The sequence below is a fragment of the Agelaius phoeniceus genome, chromosome 5 (assembly GCF_051311805.1).
Source record: "Agelaius phoeniceus isolate bAgePho1 chromosome 5, bAgePho1.hap1, whole genome shotgun sequence".
Classification (NCBI taxonomy): Eukaryota; Metazoa; Chordata; class Aves; order Passeriformes; family Icteridae; genus Agelaius; species Agelaius phoeniceus.
Window position 1 is genome coordinate 32,112,058 of NC_135269.1, and position 21,053 is coordinate 32,133,110.

Consider the following 21,053-nt stretch of genomic DNA (forward strand, 5'->3'; position numbering starts at 1 on the left):
TAAATAGTCTGTGATCTATAATTGATGTTTACAAAAATAATTGCTTTAGGTTTTGTTTATTTGTTTCATTACACTGCAATATAGATTTCTAGGATAATGGAAATTTTTCAGCATGCTATTTCAGCAATGTATTTTCATTATATGCCAATGTTTATGCATAAAGCATCCTGTTTACTTGTTGTTGGATGACAAGCAGCTTGTCAAGTATGCATGACTGACTTTCTTCTAAGAATATTTAAAATTCTTTGTATGAACATCTTTTTATGACTAGATCTCCTCAACTAACTCAGCGAAGGGAAAAGAAAATTTATTGTTTTGATGGCCTAAGTACTTCTTTATGGAATTTTGTTTTCCTTTTTTTTTTTTCTTTTTTCCTGGTCTTTAAGTATGTAGGTCATTTTTATATATTAATAGTGTATTGCTAATATTAAGCCTTTATTTAACTCTTGGAAAAGAGGATTTAGACCATGGAGAGATAATGAATCAGAGATCAATAAACCTGAAGCATCTAACTCAAGGTGTTTCCCAGGACCTAATATTAGTCAAATTATTTTGTTGCAAAAAAGTGTTGTATTAGTGCAACACTTGAATGTAATGTATTCAAATGAGTCAGGTTATTGTAGTTATTGCTCTGTTGTTTTCTTTGCCTTGGTCTGTGCTGCATTAGGGATAGGACCATGAAATGTCTAAAAACACCATCACTAACTGTAGATCTTTATGAAAAGATATCTGACACTGAACATGCAATTGTAACAAAGCTTACTGCAGATTTACTAAGCTCAGCTCCTCAGCAATTGTAGGGCACAAAGGAAGCCTGATTTAACTGACTAAACTAACTCTGTGAGATGCTTTGTTTATATTCCTCTGCTGGCACCTTTAAGTACCTTTTTTGGTCTGGTCATATAGCTCTCTTTGTGTTAAATGTACTGGCATCAAAGCAAAAATTAAAGTATTGAAGTTGATTATGAATATAACAGTAATATTTTAATAATGATCACTGTATCAAATGCAAATAATTTAAAACCAGGAAACTCACACTATGTTGCCAGGCATCAGGATTGTCTTTCTTCAGCAAGCCCTTGGCAAGGAAAGGATCTTGGCTTTATTTTTCTGTTGCAGTGAAGAGTCAGAATGTTTTAATCAGTCAGAATTTTAATCTTATGCCCAGTTCTAAGACCCTTATAGAGTTATCAGAGTTTTAGAATGTAAGATCTCATATTTTTCTGGTGAGGATCTGCTTACAAAACAGGTTATGTTGTATAGCAGATGTTGGAACACTAATGCACTGAAGGATTCTTATTTATTATCAAATTAATTCCTTTACTGTTGTGGGCAATTTTTTCCTAAATATGCTAAACCCTATTTTACTATTTCTTTAACAAATTTAGTATTCCTTTTCACTAAAAGACTTTCACATGTCCTTCCAAGGTAAATTTTTAAAGTTTCAAAACACTTCATGCATACCAAAAGAAAATATTTTCTATGTGCATAATTTTTGTTTCCTATCTTGATTTGCATCTTTATATGATATTTTAACAGAAGGTATTCATCTACACTTATCTCTAGCTAATCAACAGTGTGGATCCAGATAAATGTTTCACTTTTGCTGACTGGCACTTAGTGTGGTGAAAGATATGTAAACATTTCTAATGCAACATAGACAACAAATTAACAAAGAGGTGACCTTTTTCTTTCATTATACAATTGTCATTCAGTAGTGCATTTAATGAGCATCCAGAATTCCTGAGAGCCCCTACTAGAAATGTATTGTCATCTCTGATGAACATGCAGGTGGCTAAAGTAGAATTTTTGATAAATGTGTACCTTTATCAGCCTTGCTCTCTGGGACCCATTAGGAAAGCTTTAACATTGTGAATCATCTAGGCAGCCTCAGATGTAGAAATACAATTAAATAAAAATGGCACTGAGCTCCAAACTTAAATTAGTGCCATACTTTTGCACATAAAAGAAATAAGATATAAAGATATAAAGGTCATTTAGGCACTCTAATGTGTTATAACTACAGCACTTTTATTTGGGGGTTTCAGAGACCTCTTATTTTTATGAACCATGTGGACATTTTCATACACTTGGCATAATCCATGTGAAGAATAGACAGGTTGGTGTTTTGATGCACAAATATCTATCCACCAGATTTTTTGGGCTACAGTGTGATAGGAAGAGCATAGTCTGTAAAGAATTCAAAGGAAGATTTTTGCCAGTTTTTGTTTGCATCAAAACTGAATGCATTCTCTCAGGATCAGAGAGAACATCATGTAGGAGGGGGCTGATGCTCAAAATCTTACGACAGTTGCAGCAACAAAAGTGACATAACTTTCACAATGGGGAAGATATGGGTTGATTAGAAATATTTAACAGAAGTTAAATATCTTGTATAAAAACTTTTCATGAAACAAAAGAATATCTCGAAGATAAGTGAAGGATAGAAGATAAAGCTGACCTGTAACAGAGCTGGGAAAGCAAGAGTCTAAAAAGTAAGATGGTAGGGGTCAGTGGACAGGCAGCAAATGAATAAAGTGCTCATGCAGTCTCTCACCCTAACAAAAGAGTTTTGAGGTAGAATAAGAAAGAAACTGAAAGGAGAATGATAAAAGACAAGTGATACACATCTTTCCTTAGAGGCCTGACATTAATGAGTCTGTAATAGGCTTATTAGACTAAGTTATCTTTGCTGAAATATGTAAAGTTAAGCAGTTATGCTAATAAGAAAAGGAGTAGCAGGACAGATTAAAAAGAGAAGAGTGAAAAGTAAAATACGGAATTCTGCATTGCTAGTCAGTTTACATGCAGTTTGGCTATTAAAAAAGGTATAATTTAGGATTATAGGACCTTGATATGTTTCAACTGTGTAGTTTGAAAACTAAATCATTATACAAGATGATGTATTTCTTCCACAAACATTACCCCCAAAAATACTGGTTATAAATGAGCACACACATTCACATTAACTCATGTGAAATATTTATAATTTTTTGTACTGAATATAAAAGGTTAAGATGTTGTTTTCTTTTTAAAACAGGTTGTCTGTTGATTACCTGTTAATGTACTTGAGCAACTCGTATGCAGGACATATGAGTTTTGTTTTGGCTCTTGAGACAAGCATGATAGCATAAATCAAATCACGTCACTGATCTATATTATGGAATACATTTTACTAAATAATAAAGTACTCTTTAAAGGGCAATGCAGATGGTTGGAGGAAAAATGTTTTGGGTTTTCTAAAATATTTTTCAGTTTGATTAGTTTTATGAAACGTATGGTCTGTCTTTATTCCTACATAGTTGCTATTTGCAAAACAACATACCAACTTCATTAACTGAAGTTTAAACTAAAGTGTAGCAGTTTAGGATGTGGTTTGATTTGGTTAGGTTTCATCTTTGAAGAGTTTCACCCAAAATTATTTGCAGAGTACTTAAATTCAGAATAACATTTAGACAGGCCACTCTTCCTGGACCACTGGATGCCTTGCCAGAAATTGAGGACCCTCCCTGTAGAGAATGGAATCCTGGCCATAGTGTGCAATAACTGCCTCCTAGCATAACTCTCAGGATTACAAGGGCCACAGTTTGGGTGCACTGACCATGTTATAGGACTTCTAGGTCTGTTCCATGAAATCACAGAACAGCAGGGAATGGCACTGATCTCTGGGCATCTTCTAGTCCAGCCCCACTGCTCATATCAGAGTCAGTAAGAACAGGTTCTTCAGGGCTTCAGATAACAGGCTTCCAATATCTCCAAGGACAGACACACCACAGGCTAAGCTCTCTCAGTAACCTGGTACAGTGCCTGACCATTCTTACAGTTAAGTCACTTCTCATACTTAAATGGAATTCAGTTTGTGTCTAATGCTTCTTGTCCTGCTGCTGGGCACCACTGAGGAGAGTATGACTCTCTGTTCCATACCCTCCCATCATGTGTTCATATTGGAGCACCTGCTTTTGCAACTTGGGCTGGCACCAATATATACAGAAGGAAAAATGATAACAATTTTAGTGGTTCTTGATGAAGAGCTATACACTTTTACCTGGAAAATCTGTTGGTTTGGGCAAAAATCTAGAAGAAAGAGCAACTGAAAAAACCTAAGATATTTTTCATCATGCGAAGTTTGAGAGAAACATTCTTCCTTTCATTTGGACCAAAATCAAATACCTGAAAAGAAAGAACTTAATACCTGCATGTGGCTCATAATCCTTACTGGTACTTTATGCGCCCTGCCCAGGCCAATCCCATTTATTTATTTTCCCACCTTTGATGCATAATTCTGCCTGTAACTTTATTAGAATAGTTAACTGTATAATTTAAGCACAGCTGAAAATTGTACAAGCATTTCAATAAAATGATTTGTTTCGGGAAACTCTTATTGAAAAAATGCACTCATGCACAGAATGGAAAATATGGAATGAGATTTTTTTAAATGGAATAAGCATAAGAGACAACTGAGTTGTTTTTATAACTGTTATTTAGTTCTGGATTTTCCTTTTCTGATCAGTAGGATTGCAATCTCTACCATTTTTTTTCCTAATACATTCATTCATTAATTTTGGCTTGTTGCTTAAGACCACGATAAGATTTATAGCTGTATTTGCAAATCAGCTATGCTAATTCACATCTTAGCCACATTTTGCATTTGAATGCTGATCAGCATGTTGTTATATTTTTATTTTACTGCTCTCCTTAAGACTTAATTTTATTGGATATCCAAAAACTATTGTGAACTCCTAGCATTTAGGAGATATTTATTTGGCACTGAAAGCATGTGTGTTTATAGAATAGAATTTATAATAGAATACATTTATTTACATATTTAAATGAATATTTATCAGGGGTTTTTTTTCAAACTTGGAATATGCTCACTGGAATAACTTTGGGTCAGTATTAATAACTGTACCATATGTCTCTAAATTTCTGAACCAGGTGGCTGGCAATCATGTCTCCAGATGAGCAGCGGTTCAGTGACAGCAACAAAAAACCCTCTTGTTCTGTGCAGACATTGCCATGAACAATCCCTGTTTTCTACTTAAGTTTTTGTTATTTCTGAGTGCTATTTTAGTATCAAAAATACTGTTCTTTGATGATAATTCAGTATTGGATAGCTAGAACTTCTTTCATATGTGATTGAAGGACAAATGTTGCTAAACAAACACCTATATTAGCATTAGCTTCTTTGCAGTGTTGGTTAAGTTACTAGTATTGTACATCTCTTGCAAGAGTACCTGGCCTAGTAGGTGCTATATTATGTATTTTCTAAATTTATAGGTTTCTCCATATTCAGAATAAACCTATTTCTATAAACCCTATTTCCTACCTATTTTGTAGAAAGAAAGATTTTTCATGTTAATTTATCAGTCTGTACTTCATATATATTATTTCTTTCATTCCAACTTATATTTTCTTTCCTTACACTCATAGAAATTATTAAAGCCAGTAGATAGAGTTGGTCTAATATTTTCAAAGATTTTCTTCAGTGTATTTTCTGACTTTATATATACTAATACTTCCCTCACAGTATTCCACTGCAAAGAAAGTGGTAAGGCAGTTTTCAGTGTTTTTTAGTTTGTGTGCCTTTTTTTATTTTTGGAAATCTAGTAAGTATTGTGTATAATGTGAATTTTTAATGCATATGTTTTCTTAAGTGTCTTAACAAAAAAAGCTTAAATCCTTTCACTGGAAGTTCCATGCTAAAACCAGCACACTGCTCTAAATTAAAGTATGTGGAGTTGTTTATATCCCTCAAAGCTTGAGAAGTTCAAGTGACACAGAGACACTTTACCTAAGTTGGCCTGTTGCTATTTTTTGTATAGACATGCATACAGAGAGAGATATTTTGAAGAATATTGAGAGTTCTGGTTTTAATGCAGCTTCATCCAGAAAAAGATCATAGTTTTGTTTTGCTCACAAATCTTGAACTTGAATATAATATCTTGTTTCAGAGGGGAAATTTTTCCTTTGTAGATAAACTCGTATTAGGACTGGTACAAGTATAGGCTGTTTCTTTGAGAGACTTCCATACTGTTTTTGTTTTGAATTTGTCTTCACTTTGACCATGTCCCTTTTCTTTTCAGTACTTTAACCAAAAAAAAGACAAAACTCCAACACCATGATTGCCTTAGTACTACGTAGCATTTCTCATATTGCCTGGTGTATTGTGCTGGATACTTTGATAAGAAATGTGTAGCAGCTTATATTATTTGATACTGTCACATGAGCCCATGTCTGTTATTTCCAAGGATATTTTCTACACAAAATGTTATGTTCAGAACTAATGGGTGAGTGAATGCTGGACAAATTTGACCTGTTCTATTTTTGTGGAGACAAAAATAGTAAGGTACTATTCAAAAAAATTTCAGCTGAGCAGGTCAAGAGGAATACCTTATGTAACTTTTGTCACAGCAGAAGTAAAAGTCTGAAGTTCTTTGTCTCTTCCACAAGTTCAGGAAGCTGTAGGACAGAGAAAGTGTCAGGGATTTTATGCATGTTTAAACACGAAACAAACAATTGAATTATGCACACATTCCACTAGTGTGTTGCAGTAACAAATGCTTGCTTTTGATACACATCATCTTCACAATCAGTTATTTTGCCTTGTTTTCTGGTAACAGTTCCTATATTAGGGAAGTGACTTTATATTCCCCACAGTCTGAGAGAGTATGAGAAGGGGCTAAGCACAGGCATACTCAAACAATAATGGTTCCTGTTAATTTATCAGGTATTCAGGAGTGTTTTCTACATCTCTTCTCTGAAACAGAATATCAAATACGCAGGCTGAACAAAGGACATAACAGAAGAACTGAAAGCTAACAAATCATCCATGTTGTTTTATTACAGATATATAGTGGAATTACTGAAAGTGCTTCTGTCTATGGTGCACATTGTATCAATTGTTAGCTCCAACAGGGAATAAGAGCTTTAAGTTCTCCGCAAAAATTCTTCCTCTTACCTTCTAAGAGAACTTTTGAGAAACCCAAATTGAAAGTACCTGAGAAACTGTGAATTGATGAATTATCTCTAACTTGTCTTTTACAAGTTTTGAGACATTTTTCCTACAGGTTTCTCTTGTTATGCATAACAAAAATCTTAATTAGACTTTAAATACCAACCTAGAGCACTCTGTCACAGAGAATAGGATAGATTGATTATGGTACTAAAACCTTCAGTCAATTTTGTTATATCACTTATCTATATTTTAGTGTCTGTTTATTTTAGATTTTTTTCATTGCTGGATGGTGAATTTTCATCTCATAAAAAGACATATCTAAGTGCAATATAAAGGGATATTTCCTCTAAAAATTATATTTACAGAAATTATATTGTTATACATTTAGAAGTCCACTTTTATAGCTAAATCAGTTATTCAGTTAAGAGTTCCCAAAAGGAAAAATAGAACTAGATGTGTCCAATCACTGGAGGTAGTAGGCTGAACTATAATATTTTAGCTAAATATTTTTGCTGAATTTTCTGATAGAAAATAAAAGCATTTCTCCCTGAATTGCATGCCATCTTATGGAATGATTTTTTTTTTGTGCATTACACCCCTAACTTTCAATACAGTTTCCAAACCCTGTAATTTAGAAAATATTTATAAAAGAGAAGATGGTGATGCTCCATGGCTTCTGTATGGCATTATTTATGGTATGCTTGCATGATATATTTAACTTAAGCAATCTTGTTTCAGTAGACTTACAACTACTGATATATGAGAAGTGCTTAAGAGCAGCTTAATTCATAACTTTCTGTGACAACTTTTTGACTCCAGAATCCAAGTCCTTCTCTACAATACAGCAGAAGTATTTTTTGTCCACAAAACCCATCTCAAATGTCATTTTTAATTCTAAAAACAAACTAAAATTTGGCAATTTGCCAAGAAATAACCAGAAGGTTTTTGACGGTCTCTTCTAACCCAAACTATTCATAATTCAGAATCCTAATTCTGTCATTCTAAATGGACTGTGTGCAACTGCTTTTCCACTACACTACTGAAATACTTCATCACACAGATGAGAAACTGTTGTTCTTCTCTATTCTAGCTTGAAAAAAAGCTCATTGAAATTTTGCCTTGCACTTTTGCATATGGAAATGTCTATGAGACTATGTGTATGAATTCTCCCAGAACAGTCACTACATGTAAGGAATGCAAATTCTGTGGTTCTGTCCTTAGAATATCCATTTATCTCTGGAAAGTTTTTCCCCTCAAGAATTACACAGTCAGTGTGTGGACCAACCCATAAGAGGTAAGGAATGTCATCCTAAGAAAGTTTAGCTATTTTGTACACAATAGGATGATTTTATAAAGTAAACCACAGAAAAACAAAGAAAAGATATTCTGAAATATTTACATGGATTTCTTTTTTCTCTACAGATTATTTTAAGTGAAGCAGACATAGATTGGATTTCATTGTGTGACCTTAAAACTTAGTGTCAAGCTCATCAGATAACTACTAGATTTGGCAAGGTTAAAAGGTAAGTGAAATATTTAATGCTAAATATTTATTATTAAAGTGAATCACTATAAGAAAACAGAAGCCCCAGTATTTAGTAGGCATTGTTATTAATATTAGGCATTAACATGAATGACATCCATACTGTAAGGGGCTCTTTGCAGTCTCTTTCAAAATTTATTGCTTTTTTAAAATTTCTCATGGTAGTTTCTAAGTTATAAGTTTAAAATAAAACACCTACATGAAGGAAATAAGGAAGTGAAATTGCAAACATATTGTCTTCTATTTAACTTGGTATCATTAAAACAACAATTCAGGTTTTCAAATCAAGTTGTGACATGAGGGCAAGTGAAAAAAGGGTATAAAAACTGTCATGTACATATTAGACAAATGTAATTATCTGTTGATGTTTTTGTTTGTTTGGGGATTTTAGTGTTTTTCTTTTTTCTTCTTCTAAAGCAGAAAAAAAAAACAACTGGCCAAGTGTAACTGAAATAATCAAGTGGAATGGAAAGAGTTAATTAAGAACACAGGAAACAAAGCTGACTTGTCAAGTCTTGGTCATTTACATGATGCTGAATGTCTTTTGTGAACTAAGATTCAGTAAAAGCAGTGTCATCAAGAATACCTATTTTGCTATTTTACTAGACAGAGTAGAGAAAGCATATCTATTTAATCAGTTCTTTACATTAAACATAATATGTAAAATGCTCACTTAAAACATTAATTTAAATCAAGGGGAATTAAATGAATGCTATATAAATCAGCATTTCTTTTATCTCTAAGAGAGACATTTTTCATCCCTTACATATTTGTGGGTCAGATATTGCCTCAAGGAGAAAGGAGGTTATGAATAATTTACGAATCACCATTTTTGCTTCTGATGAGAGCAGTAAGACGTGCTTTCAGGGCTAGTTACATGCAACATATTCCAGGGAATATTGCTTATTAAAAGAAGGCTTTTCTCTTGTATTTGGGAAGGACATGGATCTTTTCGAGAGTGTGCAGAAGAGGGTCACAAAAATAATGCAGGTCAGGGAACACCTGACCTGTGAAGACAGGCTAAGAGAGTTGCAGTTGTTCAGTCTGTAGAAGAAAAGACTTAAGGGGCACCTTATCACAGTCTTTTTAATATATATATAGAGGAACAGTTCTAAGAAAGATGGAGAGAGGCTTTTAACCGGCTCTTGCACAGAAAGGACAAGAGGCAATGACTTTCATTGAAAGGGTGTAGGTTTACATTGGACATACTGAAAAAACTTTTTATAATGAGGGTTGTGGGACATTGAAGCAGATTGCCCAGAGGAGTTGTAGATGCCCCATCCCTGGAAATATTCAAGGTCAAGAAGGAGGAGCTTCAAGCAATGTGACCTAGTGAAAGATATCTCTGCTCATGGCAGGTAGGTTTACTAGAAGGTCTCGTAAGGTCCCTTCCAACAAAAAACACTCTATAATTCTCTTGTGTGTCTGGAAAGAGAGTTTATACTTGGAATTTTAGGGAATATAATCAAACAAAGTTTTTTGTCTGAATCTCATAAGCAGAGTAAAAATCATCATAATGACATACTAAAGCCTAGAATAATAAAAGGACTAGTTGTACGTTAATATTATTGTCGATAAATTCTGGGGAAAAGTCTCTAAAGAAAAATATTATTCCTACTGTATCAAACTATTAGGAAATTCTAATGAAAGATCTAATACAATGATGCTTGTTTTTCCATCCAGACTACTGTAAATTAATTATTGCACTTACCTTTATATCTTTTTTGAAGTACATGTTAAAAACTCCTGTCAGAACTGAGCCCAGAAGCTAGTAAGACTTTTATATCATTATATTTATGGTCCAGAAAAATAAAACAAGCTAATAAGTGGAAAATAATTTGCTAGATTAAGAAAAGGTAAGGATCACTTAGGAACCAAGCATACATTAAGGATTAATGGGTATCATCAGTGATTCCACCTCTAGTGCCTGTGGCCACCAATACAGGTAATTTTTTAATGAGGTGATGGCAACAAGTTTTTACTCTGTATTACTTCTCAAAAAAAAGCTTCATTTCTATTATTAGTAGCACATTCTTCAGATAATATTGTTAGAAAATACATTCTTAATATTGATAAAATTTTTTCTTCAATACTTGAATTAAATGTCACTATTAGCAATATGCTGACATGCAGTTTATGTAGTTTATTGAATTTCACTGGAATTTGACTTACTATTTTTTATTAATTAAAAAAGTTATAATTTAATAGAGAAAACTATTTTCTTTAAATAATTGTCAGTATAAGAATATTTTAGCAATATCTGTTTGGTACTTATTTGTCAAGAACGTGAGATAAACTTATTCAGATGATGAATTTTGCAGTTCAGTCCTTGTACCTGACAAAACTAATTGCAATTTATGCTTCCTCAGGTCACAAGAAGAAATATGACAAGTCTATATTCTCTATTCCTTCAAACCAAGCAGTGTTCCTAATGTCTGACTACCGTGGTCTGCTTTATCTGTCTCATGGTATTGCATTGCACTGCATTTTGCAGAAAATAAAATGTTTCTAATGCAACCATAAATTAATCTTTTTTTGTTGAGCTCAGAAGTCAAATCCTTAACAAAGACGATTTGACATATGAAGTCACTTCTTGATTTCTATTTTGATGAGCTTATATATAGTTGCTAATAAAATCATTGAAACCTACATGCATGTAATACTGTATACCTAAGAGAAGAAGATATAGAAAGTAAAAATGCACAAGATATTTTCCTTGATTGACTATAAACTCTCTGATGTATTTCAGGAGGTGAAAATAGTGTTTCCTGATGTATGTCAGGAGTAAATCTTTTATATCTGATTAAAATGCAGATGAGCAGCACAAACTATTGTAATTTGTAAGGGTTGATCTCCTGATGCAATCTTCTTCCATCTGCTTCAGGTGTAGAGTTTGCAGAGAATTTGCTACAACTACTGAATGCAATTTGTGTGCAGATGGAATCCCCAACCTAAAACTCCCTATGCAAATGTAAACTCCTTTATACTATTTTGGATGATATCTGCTATTTCAAAAAACAATCTGCAACTTTATAATAAAAGAATTGATAGAGATGAGAAATTATAGAAGTGCTATGGAAAAATTGCATGAGAACACATGGAAATTCTGAGATCAGGATCTAATCTCATATTTCAAATCTTAAAGTACTAGTAATACTAATTTGTTTTTTTTTTAGTTCTTCGGCTGTTTACTTAGTATTCAAGGAGACAAACAAGACAGAAGTCAATTTAATTGTCTTAAATACTTTTATGTCTGTGTTTTGCAGATTCGATTTTTATTAACTGTTTACTAGGGTTTTTTATTAAAGAATTGCATTGCAAGAATTATTTAGGGAAGGGAAATTACCCCAAAATCTCTTATCTCTAAACATGGTTCTTTGGCTGTAAGAACTCAGAGTAAGTTTTAGACATTTTATCACATACAAAACAAGCAATAAATGTGAACTTTACCACACCTACACTTATAAATTAGTAGAAGGACACAAATTTCTTGGAGTAATGGTCACTAGATACAACAGACTAGGAAGTGAAAAATTGTGTTCTTAAAATGTGTCAGAGAGAAAGGGAAATGTTACCAAAAGATAATTTTCTATTTAACAGATGTTGCATAAAGAGATGTTGCATTATTACTTTAAAAATATTTTAGTTTTTTGAATTTGGTAGAAAGAATAACAAACCTGCACTTTCAGTAAAATATTGTACACAGCTTCTGCAAAACAAATAGTCTGCTTTGAAAGCTGGCAAGGAATGCAGGATCAGCAATGATTTGACATTGAGAAATTAAGCTGAGTTATTTAGTGGCAGGAAAATGCATTCAATGAGCAGAGAAAAATATGTATAATACTTTTCTTGCAAAGAACAGTAATACTCTGCAAAATGGTTGCCTGTCTACAGGAGCTTTCTTTATAACTTTTTTTAAATTGAAAAAGTAATTGAATATTCAGTTCAGTCTCAGTTGATTTTTTGATACGCTGTGTGTCATCATATGGCAAAGTAAGTTTTTAAAAATGCTATCTTTTAAAAATGCTATTTTTAAAGTAAAAATGTTATCTTGCATAAGTAAAAATCAGCAAGATTTTTTTTTCCTCTATGATACCTGGAGTTATATGGCCATGCTTATGTCCTGAGCAAGAACTCTCCTTGCTAGAGGACTACACCCTTGAAACCTAGAATGGCATATCTTGGTCTGCTGGAGTGAAGAGATAAGTAACATGGAACAAGCTGACAGTAGATGAAGACAGTAACAGAAACATTCTTAAGGGTGAAAGAAATTAAAGACTAAGTGTTCATAAAACGTGGGGTTTAGAGTGTATTTCTTAGCGGGTATGTGTATTTTTATTACAGATAATATAAAAAAGCTATCTCTCCAAGAGGAGAGAACAACATCTATGTGAAAGAAAAAACAACCAAAGATCTAGAAAGTAGATTGTGCTAATTCAAAAATGAAGGGAATAGCATAGCTTTATTAATTTCTATGACTATGTAGAAAGAACCTGACCTTCCTGGCCTGTAACTATTACATATGAATGAAAATTGGCAGTGGTTGTACAATTAGGTTAATTGCTGATACTATGATGGAAATTTCAAAGAAAGGGTGAAATGTAATGGGTAAATTGCAACTGCATAATTTCTGATATATTAGAAGGCTTTGACCTAAATCAGGCTAAGTTTACCAAACTCTGAATATGGTAGAACAACTGCCAGCATAATTGCCTAATGGCAATTTTTTCAGCTTCCTAGTCTGAGCAAGAAATATTCTCTCTGCAGTTTGCATCTTCATAACTGTCATAAATTTGGTGTCCAGTTCTGGCTTTTAATATCTTTGTCACTTTTATTTTTAATATTCTGTGGCTCTTACTGTTGGCTTTGTGCTCTCAGCTTCTACAAAAAGAACTGGAACTCTGGGGAGCTTTCTGTTTCCAAAATAATTGTGTGGAACTGTAGAAATAAGGAAGAAATGAAGAAGTTAAAGCTTCTCTTAGAAAAAAGACAACTTGTAATCATAAGGTTCTTTTTGCCTATTGAGGAGATGAGCACTTTCCTGGTGGTGCATTGGTGGGTTTTCAAAATATACAAGAATAAAAGATTATTTTTTCTTTCTTAAGAGAGAAAAAAAAAATCTCTTAAAAAGGATAAATATTTTTGAAAGTTCTCTTGTTGTTTATCTATTCTCTTTATCACAGACTGCCAATATAGATTAAATATCTCTAAAAGCAATAACATACTAATTGCTTTAAAATGCTTATTTTTCCTCTTTGATGTCATATACAACTTCCATTAATATCAAGCACAAAATCAAGCTATGCATATATATATATATATATATATATACATATATATACACACATATATACACACACACACACAGATAAGACCCCCCAAAGTTACCTGATTGCATAGTGGTGATATAACTGAGGAAATCTCAACATATCAGTCCCTTTTCCTTACTTCCTTTTCTATTCTCAGCTGAATATTACTTCTAGCTCTGTTGCTCCATAATGTGCACATATTATCCCTTCACAAATTAATTCTGCCTAGTAAGCCTAGATCATACCATAGGAGGAAAAAGAAATAAAAATTTCCTGCATACTCAGATCTCAGAGGGGTCACTCTAATGACAGAATTGAGGAGGCAACGCTATGGCAGGAGTGGGGAGGAAGAGGAATGGGAAAGATGTGAGAATTGCTTGTTTTGCAACAACCATTAGGACTAAACATATTTAACACTGGAATGCACCACCAATTCATTTTTTGTGAGGGAGTTTGTTTGGGTTTTTTTGATTGTTTCATTGTTTGGATGGTTTTTGTTGGTTTTTTGACGATTTTTTTCCTCAACTCTGTCAAACGAATATATTTTGTTTCAATGCTAGATTAAGCAGCCTTTGGCTTTCCTGAAATTCCAGTCATTCTAATATACTAAGAACAGCCTACATTTTCAGAGTTTTATAACATGACTATTGTTTAATCATGATTTTTTTCACAACAACAACAAAAAGGTAATAATGTATTTCATTTTTTCCTAGTAATTATTACATCTATTCATGTGCTATGGAAATGTGCTACTAGTGCAAAATAGCAAATATTCACTAAGTCACTAAACATATACACTACTAGAATTTTCTGCCTCAGACAATACTGTACTACTGTTTTGTTGACTTGAATACTTACTGAAGATCTAAAAAATTTTGGTTTATAATTTTATTATTTCTATCAGTTGCCTTCATGATTATTTCTATTTCATCAAGATATATCAATGAAAATGGAATCTGAGAAGTGGAAGAGATATTAATTGTGAAGGAATCTGGGAAGTGGAAGAGATATTAATCAATAATCAATTGTGCAAGTAAATAAGAATTTCAGATGTTACCATGTCAGTAGATGTATGTTGCTCTAAGTAATAAAGACAAAGATCACCACCACACCATCATCATTATCAACCCTTGCCTACAATTATTTCAAAATTCTTGAAAGTTTGTCCCTGGGGAAGTTCTCATTAATATTTTAATTTAAATGGAAATTACTTATTCAGTAAAGTATCACTATCTCTAATTTGATCTTTAAAATTTATTTTGTTTATATTATGCTTTCTCATTTCAATTTGCCAAAGTTCTTCCTCGATTGTTCTAATTTCTGAAGTGTATTTATGCCTAGCTGTGAAAAGGACAAAAAGATTTTATTAAAAGAAATAGATCACTAAGATCTGCATATATTTTCAATAGTTGATAAAACGAACAACTATTCTCACTTAAGTAATGAGTTTTAATTAATAAATGTTATAGCACTAGTTAGAGCTCCAGCAGAAAAGCAGCATTAGGTTTTTCAGAGTTTTTGTACTAATATATGCATAGGATTTTGAGTCTACTTTCCTTGCTGGGAGAAATTTTCTTTTGAAATCATTGAACTTAATTTAGAAATGTTATCTTGTATTTTAAACAATAAGGCTTAATAAAGTGACATGAAAATGGGGTTCCAAGTGACCTGGCAAAAATTTAATTTTGATTAGAGCATGGAATAAAACTTGCAAATCAGGAAGAAATACAAAGAAACCCAACCAACCAAACCAAACCACCACCAAAACAGAGTAAAAAAGTGTGAAAACTTGAGCTCCAGAACCCAGAATACCTGTACACTGGCCAAAGTGTAACGACTGACTGGGTTTGGTGCATTGGGATTAACAAATTGTCTTTAAGATAAAGGTGGCAATTTTCAGATGTATTGTACTGGTTACTAACTAGTAACTGTTGAAGAACTGGCTAGTACCATCAAACTATAAAGGAGAGCATACATTTAATAACCAGTGAATCATTCTAAGATTACATGAAGATTTTGTCTGCCAACTATTGTACCTCTCTGTTACAGTTTTAAAGAGTAGACCTCCTTTGAGTGGATTTTTTTTAAATAAGAACAATCTCACATTTTGAAACTTTTTAATCCACATATTAGTTCTTTTTCTATTAATCTCAGTTACAAAGAAGGCTACTTTTTTATTTTTCCTTATTGGCCTATAACATATTTGAAAACTATTTTGTCTCCTCACATGCCCTAAAACATGCTTCATTGTTTTAAATTGTCTGTAAATAGGATATTTCTTCTTACATTATACAAGTATTTTATTAAAATATTTAACAGATCTAGAACCATCCCAAATTCTGCTTGACGCATCATCCACCTCCAAAGGGTTCTCACCAATGTGGGTTATGCCTGCAAACTATACCCAACTACAGTATTCTTACACTAGTAACATGTCCAGAGAACTTGCTCCATTCCTGGAAGTTTTCAAGGCCAGGCTGGATGGGCTTCGAGCAACCTGCTCTAGTGGTTGGCACCTCTGCCCATGACAGGGGCTTTGGAAGTAGAGGAAAGTTCCAGTATTGGAACCCAGACCATTCTATGGTTATATAAATATCCCTATGTTTAATTTAATTATGTTATTTTCTACCTCCTTCTTATCAATGGGTTTTCTGTGAATGAGATTTGTGTTGTAGAATTAGAGCCCTGGAGCCCATGGTGCAACAGTCTTCATGTGGCTGCTTGAAGAAGCAAGGAAAATTATCTTGCTTGGCTGTTAGGCTAGTCATAAAGTCTTAAAAATAAATGTGTAAGTTCTGTTGTAAATTTAAAAAGTGTTCCATCAATTTAGAATAAAAATAAGCATGGCATTTACTAGTTCTATATTGCTAATTACCAGTGAAGTACAGAAACTTTGGGATGGGAAAACTCAAGTATTTGTTTCTTTTGATTTTTTTTTTACTGTTATTTTTACACTTCTAATTCAATCTTGTCCCACAGAAATTGAAAGGTTAACCCAGTTAATGAAGTTGTTAATTGGTAATTTGGTTAAAAGTTGTTATCCAAGTTAATTACTTCTTCTGAAATAATCTGAGTCTGAATCTGATAATTCTTAGTCATAAAACATACAAAAAGCATCAAGGTTTTTCCATGATAAATAGACTGACACTGTAAATTGATGAAGGGAGAAATTACTGTGTTTTCAGATATTGAGAGTGTAAAAAATTATGCATTTCTCAATTATATATCATAATTATTTTAAAATAATGCCTCTTTCTCCAAAACTTATTCTAATTTTCAAAGGAAAAGTTTTTATTCCATTGTTTTAAGATGAAACAGTATTATTGTTTCTGCTTCCATGTAGTTGTCTATCTTACCAAAAAGAATAATGCTGGTATTCAATATACTGAAGAAATCTGATTTTCAAAAGGCACTATATGAGACTTGTTTAAGTGAAAGCCCATTTTCAAATAATCTTTAAGAGTGCTTTATAAAGAGTTTGTCTTTCTGAGGTTGTAGGACAATATAAAAATATGGAATTACGATGACTAATCTTTTATCATTCAGAGTACTAAATAATGAACATTTTATGCTCCATTACCTTACAATTTAGAGCACTCTTTCTTTCTTCTCCCTTCTTCACATGAAAGAAGACCATTTACTAAGGCTTCAACTGCAGCCAGCCTTAACAGAGAACACAATTTAATATTTTAACAGACTAAATACAGCACTCTAAATTGAGGAATAACTTAAAAAATTCCAAAACTTTTAAACTTGTGTGAGCTTAGAAACCAGCAAAAGCAAAATGGTTGGATTACACACTGAAAAGGTGAAGCTCATTTCAGATTCTTACACTTTCACAGATAAGGCCAACTATTATTCAATGGCTGTATATTCATATAAGATCTACAAATAAGTGCAGTCAGTGGGAAAAAAAAGCTAACTTTATAATGTTTCTGTAATCAAATGGTGATTATCATTTTTGTTAAAGGAATATTATTGTCTAGTAGGCACAGAGACATTTTTCTAACTTTTTTAACGTCATGAAAGGCAGGTTTAGTGCTTTGAACAATTATAAGTCTTTAATATATATTTGTTCTGCAATATGAAGTAATATTACATGTTTACTCATGACTGAGGGTGGTCTGCTAAATAATATAAGAATACCTCTGATAACTTCTCTTTCTATCTTATGTTGAATGTTTAAAATTAATCCAGTTTAGATTTTGTGTAACATGCTCCAGGTGTGGCTGAATTAGATTTTAGTTGGGGGTAAAGTTTATGCATTTGAGAGAGACAACTCAGTCTGTTGATTTCCCAGAGGCAATCTGGTTGGCACTTTTCTGTAATGATGACTTGTTTGCATGCAAATGCTGCAGGTGACCCCTCCTGATCTCTGGCTGATTTTTCATTCCCTTCCATTCACATCATTTCAGAGCCTCTGCTCAGCAATCCTGTCTGCCTCTCTCGCACAGCGCTGTTCTCAACTGTCTTCCTCTCCCATCATCACGAGGTTAAAATCCTCCTTACCTTAAAACATTAAACAGCTTCTAAAGACTTTATCACAATATATTGAGTTGTATGAGAAGATGGAAAACAGCCATCAAAACCAGGTCAGGATCTGCAGGTTACTGAACTTTGTTAGCGAGACTGTTGGTGAGTTCTGGAGATATTAGTACAGGGGCTCCAGCTGTAAACTGAAAACATATTCATCAAGACTTCCACTGCTTCCATGATTATTGATTTTAAACCAATATCCGTTATCAAAGAAGATTTTAAAACTTGATGTAAAAAATATAAAATTAAACTTGATCAATGCAGACAAGGATGTATCAGCTGCACAAATTCAGGATCAATCTATAAAATCTTATCCATACGCCAATATTTTCTTATCTTTTTATTTGATATATATAATTCTTTGAAGTTTCTTTTTCCATGTTTCATTCCCTAAAGACCTTATTTATTTCCAGATGTAATCAAGTAGTGCAGAATAGTCCATTTAGAACACAAGTATTTATATAGCACTTGAAAATATCTGAAATACTCTTTCAGCACTTAAGTACAAATTTTTCAAGCTTGACAGCAGGGAATAAACAAGAAAAAATACCCAATTTGTGCTCATTAAAACTGGCTAGTGTTTGAAGAGCAGTCACAAATAATTCAGCAAAAGTCATCTAATTGAAGAAAAAAGTGATGTACAGACAAATGTATTTGTTCTTTAGCACATCATCTTACTCTACTTAAAATCAGAGGTTTGAGAAATCTAAGGACTTTGATACAATTATCTAAAAGATAAGATTATTAATTTGAGCTTTGCCAATTAAATTTTTTATAAGGCTGTTTAAAAAATGCTTTATCAAATTGAAAAAATACTTCTAAGCCAAAAAAAACCCAGTGTAATAGGTTTAAATTCAGCCTGAAGATTCACATCACCTTCAAAAGAGAAAAAGAGAGAGCACTTTAACTTTTATATTAACAAGTACTAAAATTTCTCTTCCCAAACAATGAAATACATTTTTTTTTGCTTGATATTAAAATAAAATTAATACTTGTAAAATATTGTTGTCTTTTAGATTTTGAGTTAATCTACTATTCCTTTAAATTCTATTTGACTGCGAAAAAAGAAATACCAAAAATTTGCACAGCATAAATAAAGTCTGTGAATTTTTTAGAATTCTCTTTCCGTTAAACAGTCTAAATAATAGCATCATTCACTTGATAAACCCTTCTTAAAAGCCACTCTTTTCCCACAAATGTATGTAATTTTCTCCAATTTAATTAAATATCTATGAAAAGATATTATGTATGTTTTTATATTCTCATAAGGCATGTGTTTAATAAGATATGCTATATCAAGAGGTTTATAATTGCTGTCATATTCTTTTACTCCTAACTATATAATGAACATCATGGGTTGCAGTTTATGGCAGGATGGGTAGTGTGCAACATTTGTAAATTAATTCACTCAGAACTTCTCACATGCTTTAGTCACAATTTAGTGCATTTATTACCCTTTCAATTATCTGTTCTGAGGCTAAGGGTTACTTTATAATAAGCTTAACACAGGCACAAACAATACCAATCTATTTTTAAAAATGTAAATTTTTTATACAAAATCGTTTTATAGTCTCTGTAAATGTTAGTACATGAAAGAAGGGAGAAATATTGTAAAAGTATAGAGCGTCAACATCACATATAATTGCCAGATTGGATGAAAGCCATTCAACCCACACTGACAACATACTTAGATATAAGAATGTATTATTATAGTACTAAATAATCTTTAGAAAATTACCATATGTGTCAAGGATTTGCTCTATACTTAAAGCTACAATGTGAAATCTTCACTTGATACATTCATATTCTATCTTTATTTCAGAGTATCTTGAAGTATAAATGCAATATCAGCACAAGCACAAAAATATTTGTGCAGGCTTAGTAAAAAGGAATAGTAGAGTTATCATTGACTTCAGAATTATTTTTAAAATAAAATTAAAATTGAAATACCAACTTCTATCCATGTGACAGTAAAAGAATGTAACAAAGACATATTTTCGTAATGGACCCATGGCAAATTTTCATTCATATATACATGATTAATTAGATATTTTTTCAAAGATGTAATATTTTATATTCTTTTATACCCACCCATATTACAAAGATAACATGTGCTTTTAAATTGGGATAAAATCTAGTTATCTAACTCATATAAATGGAATAATTAGAGCAACAAAAATATGATTCAAGATATATTTTTTTATGTGCATCAAACCCCATTCTAGATTAATTGGAAGGCTTCTTCTACAGTAGAGTTTACAAATTAAATGTTTAATGAAGAACTGCAAATGATACCAGAATTAGTCACAAAGTACTGATATTGTTCCTACTCACTTATCAAATGGCAGTAATTGTATGATATGGGTGTAGATACAACTCCACCCATAGTGACACCACTGTGACTTATCTTTTCCAACTTAATGAGCCCTGGAAAGAGAAAATGTAATCGGTGGCGTAATTTCTTAAAATAGAGGTAGTCTGCCATCCAGTTGTTTTTCCATCTTAAATCCCTTAAATTCAGTCATGGTCAAGGTCCCTTGGCTTTCAGGAATGGTTACTGAAGGACAATGAAAGCCCCCAGGCCTTTCCATCTGGAATCTGGAAACTGTGCATGTATTTGGAATCTTTCCCCACTTAGAGAGTTTGTCAGACATAAAGTCTAGAGTTATTTGCAAGATGAGGCACAACTTAAATGCACAAATATTTGGAC

General features: G+C 32.6%; 1 protein-coding gene across 1 annotated transcript in view; it reads left to right on the plus strand.

The window, feature by feature from the left end:
• The window catches only part of MGAT4C (MGAT4 family member C), a 331,148-nt gene that overhangs the window by 73,318 nt on the left and 236,777 nt on the right, over window positions 1-21,053 (plus strand). The window contains 1 exon segment of the mRNA XM_054632035.2: window positions 8,378-8,478. The gene's annotated coding sequence lies outside the window, so the exon portion shown is untranslated.